Source organism: Bos grunniens, chromosome 12 (assembly GCF_055505025.1).
Source record: "Bos grunniens cultivar Pamir isolate PY7600 chromosome 12, Bosgru_T2T1.0, whole genome shotgun sequence".
In the NCBI taxonomy this organism is placed as follows: Eukaryota; Metazoa; Chordata; class Mammalia; order Artiodactyla; family Bovidae; genus Bos; species Bos grunniens.
Genome location: NC_141176.1, coordinates 44,188,491 through 44,193,230, shown reverse-complemented (window position 1 = coordinate 44,193,230; position 4,740 = coordinate 44,188,491).

The following is a 4,740-nucleotide window of genomic DNA, read 5'->3' as shown; positions in this document are numbered from 1 at the left end:
GTGGAGTTCAGAGAATCTATTTGGGAACCTATTTGGACTGACTGAAATTCAACAACCAAGTGGTAAAAATTAGGATTATGTTCAACTGAGAGTAAAAGAGATCCAATTTTCCCAGTGATTTCAACAGTCAAAATATCTGGAAGTGTGCTGATATAGCATCTCTGCTCCACAAAGTCCTCACAGATTCTGAATCTTCAGTTCAGGGCTAAGCTATCCCTAGACTATAACCCATATTCACAGAGTCAAAAAAAAAAAAAAAAAGCAACTTCAGATATCAGCATGGAGAAAGAAATGAATAAGGGGAGAAGGTCACTTACCATTTTTGTTGTTGTTAAAGAATAACCAAGATTGCCTTGATGTTCTTCTTGGCTTGACCAAAATTTCTAGAAATTTCTTCCTAACTGTAGGTCCCTGATCTCTATTTTTTAGAACATTTAACTTGTAATTTAAAATTTTGCCTCTGACCCTCTTATATATGAGGAAAAAGAAGATGCAAATGATAATGTAACTAAATATACACAGGAATTGAAATTAAGGCCTTGTGAAAGTTTTTCTCACTGAGTGAATAACTGAACACATTATTGAAGATGAAGATGGATGAACTAGGGAATTAGAAGAGCATCGGTAAGAGCTATAAGAATGAGTCTTCAAATGGCAGCTCTTGTAAAACAGAGAATGGAAAATAATTATACTGTTAAAAACAAACAAACAAACAAAAAAACTATATTCAACCCTCCTGGACTATCAGATTAAGTGAACCAGAAAAACAGGAAAACACAAAATGCAAAAGTTTCTGAAAATAAGATTGCCAAAGGTATAGTAACATAAAACTAACATTATATTCAGGGTTAGGCATATATTGATTAAAAAATTACATTGTTTTTCCTCTCAAAAGGATCACAATTTAGTTGGATATATTTGGAAAACGTTCAAAGTAATCTTAAAAATGGTTTATAAGTATTCTTGTATTTGAAATGAACAGGTAACACAGAAACTTCCTTTAGCACACATTCAACTCAGTTCTGTCGCCCAGTGATGTCCAACCCATGGACTGAAGTACACCAGGTTTCCCTGTCCATCACCAACTCTCAGAGCCTGTTCAAACTCATGTCCATTGAGTCAGTGATGCCATCCAAGCAACTCATCCTCTGTTATCCCCCTTTTCCTCTTCCCTTCAATTTTTCCCAGCATCAGGGTCTTTTCCAGTGAGTCAGTTCTTCACATCAGGTAGCCAAAGTATCGGAGTTTCAGCTTCAGCATCAGTTCTTCCAATGAATATTCAGGATTGATTTCCTTTAGGATTGGGAATAAACAGTTTATTAAGACATGAATATTATAGCAGTGTAGTTCATTTGTAAATAACTAAAGAGATGTCAAAGGAAAAAAATAAAGAATACTAAACATTAAAGAGTAATAATGAATAGTAAACATTAAAGACCAGGTTCAAATGAAAGAAATAATCACTAAGAGTAATGAAAAATTAGCTTTCTTAAGACAAACTCCAATAAAATCACCTTTCAACATAATAAACTTTTTTTTTAGTGGGAAAAGATGTTTGGTTTAGCAATGACTCTAGGCCAGAATAAACTTTACTAAATATAGTACACAATGAACATGAACTTGTTAAACTACTGTGAATGCCATGAATGCTCTTTAAGGAAATAATCATAGTAAAAAAAAATATCTAAGCTAGTTAGTCAAGGCCTAAAAGAACTTGCAAAGTTAGACTGTGTCAGCCTCTCTGACTTTCCATCTGGAGATTCTTTCTACCTAACATGTCTGTAGAGATTTACAATTTAATTTTTATCCCACAACATACTTCTTGTCCTTCAATGCTGACTTACATGTTTCTAAACAAATTACAGTCTAAATAGAGCACATTTGTCTTGGTATTACATTTTTTGGTAACTTTAAAAACTTCTAATTTCTTATCATACCCATTTCTGATCACCAACTGTGTCTCTCTCAACTCACTCAGCCCTTAAATATCATTTTGTTATTTCTTCATTTAAATTCTATCATTTATTTTATGCTTAAAATATACTTGCATATGCTTAAAAATATACTTACAAAGCAAAGGATATCATTAAAATTAATTGTATTTATGGGACAACCTTTTTTCCTTTCAAAATTATGCATTATAAGCCAAATTGGAAAGAAAGGATCTAATAGAAGAATTTTCCACAGTTTGTTGTGGTTCACACAGTCAAAGGCTTTGACATAGTCAATAAAGCAGAGTAGATGTTTTTCTGGAAATCTCTTGCTTTTTTGATGATCCAACGGATGTGGCAATTTGATCTCTGGTTTCTCTGCCTTTTCTAAATCCAGCTTGAACATCTGGGAGTTCACAGTTCAAGTACTGTTGAAGCCTGGCTTGGAGAATTTTGAGAATTACTTCACTAGCAGCTGAGGTGAGTGAAACTGTGTGGTAGTTTGAGCATTATTTGGCATTGCCTTTCTTTGAATGAAAACTGACCTTTTCCAGTCCTGTGGCCACTGCTGAGTTTTGCAAATTTGCTGGCATATTTAGAATTGGACATGGAAGAACAGACTGGCTCCAAATCGGAAAAGGAATATGTTAAGGCTGTATATTGTCACCCTGTTTATTTAACTTATATGCAGAGTACATCATGAGAAATGCTGGGCTGGAAGAAGCACAAGCTGGAATCAAGATTTCTGGGAGAAATATCAATCACCTCAGATATGCAGATGACACCACCCTTATGGCAGAAAGTGAAGAGGAACTAAAAAGCCTCTTGATGAAAGTAAAAGAGGAGAGTGAAAAAGTTGGCCTAAAGCTCAACATTAAGAAAACTAAGATCATGGCATCTGGTCCCATTACTTCATGGCAAGTAGGTGGGGAAACTGGAAACAGTGACAGACTTTATTTTTCTGGGCTCCAAAATCACTGCAGATGTTGACTGCAGCCATGAAATTAAACGACGCTTACTCCTTGGAAGAAAAGTTATGACCAACCTAGATAGCTTAGTAGAAAGCAGAGACATTACTTTGCCAACAAAGGTCCATCTAGTCAAGGCTATGGCTTTTCCCTGTGGTCATGTATGGATGTGAGTGTTGGATTGTGAAGAAAGCAGAGCATCAAAGAACTGATGCTTTTGAACTGTGGTGTTGGTGAAGACTCTTGAGAGTCCCTTGGACTGCAAGGAGATCCAACCAGTCCATTCTGAAGGAGATCAGCCCTGGGTGTTCTTTGGAAGGACTGAAGCTAAAGCTGAAACTCCAGTACTTCGGCCACCTCATGTGAAGAGTTGACTCATTGGAAAAGACTCTGATGCTGGGAGGGATTGGGGGCAGGGGGAAAAGGGGACAACAGAGGATGAGACGGCTGGATGGCATCACCGACTCGATGGACGTGAGTTTGAGTGAACTCCAGGAGTTGGTGATGGATAGGGAGGCCTGGCGTGCTGCGATTCATGGGGTTCCAAAGAGTCAGACATGACTGAGCGACTGAACTGAACAGAGAAATATAATGGTTACTTATTTGTGTATGAATAGAAAAATAGATAGGCCATTAAATTATGAAAGAAATGGAAAGAGAAGGGGAGAAAGAGGGAAGCAGGTTTAATATGGACATACGATAAAGTGCTGGAAATCTAGAAGAAAACTTGCAAGATATCACATATTTGTTTTGACCTTATACAGAGATTCATGTGTGCTAAAGTAAAGTTAATGTGAATCTTTATCTTCAAAAGCACAACTCTGAGAATTTTCCATTTCTTGTAATGCAAAACAATATTACTCTATTGGTTTTCTCTTGGTGTTTTATTTATGTGATATAGCTGATTTCAGATTAAGCATTCTCTATTATTCAAATATATTGTTTACATAGATTGTTTTGGGGATCCATTTAGACAACTCATTTAAAAAATTCAGAAAGCTATAAAAAGTAATGTTGTGTTTATATTTCTTTTTTTATTTTATCAAAGATATTTAAATTTAATATATACAGAATTACAGGGATATCAAAATAATACTATAGTACTATGTGACGGCTTTAAAATATTTGCACCAACTGCCAAAAACCTTTGTGGTTGTTAACTGTGGTTACTTAAGTCAGAGATCTATGAAATTTTCATCAATCAGGCCAAATTGTACATGGATTGGGTGAAAGAAAAACTTTACAAAAGGTTACCTCAAAGAGTTTATAAAAAGAATGTGCCATAATCAGTGACCCTTGTTTCTCTGCTTGTTATGATTCTTTCACTCATTACAGTCAATTACCTGAATCCAACCAGTTTTCTGAGTTCAAAGAAAGTTCATTTGAAGTTGCCTTGGCTTTCCTCAATTTTTAAGGATATAATTGGCATAATATTATGTAAGTTTAAGGTATAAAATAAGTTGATTTGATACATTTACATTTTGTAATATGATTATTACAATAACCTTAGCTGACATATTTATCACCTCACATAATTTTAATTTCTTTTATGTGGTGATAATAATTAAGATCTATTCCCAGTAATTTTGGTGTGTATAATATAGTATTTGATTATAATCACTTCACTGTTCATTAGATTGCCAGAATTATTTTCATTTTCTAGATACAAGTTTGTACCCTTAAATATCTCCATAATATCCCTATTCTGCAGGCCCTACTAACAACCATTCTACTTTCTGTTGCTACAAATGTGGCTTTTTTAGATTCCACATATAACCAGTATCATGGAATATTTGTAGCTTTCTTTCTGATTTACTTCACCTAGCATTATGCCCTTCAGG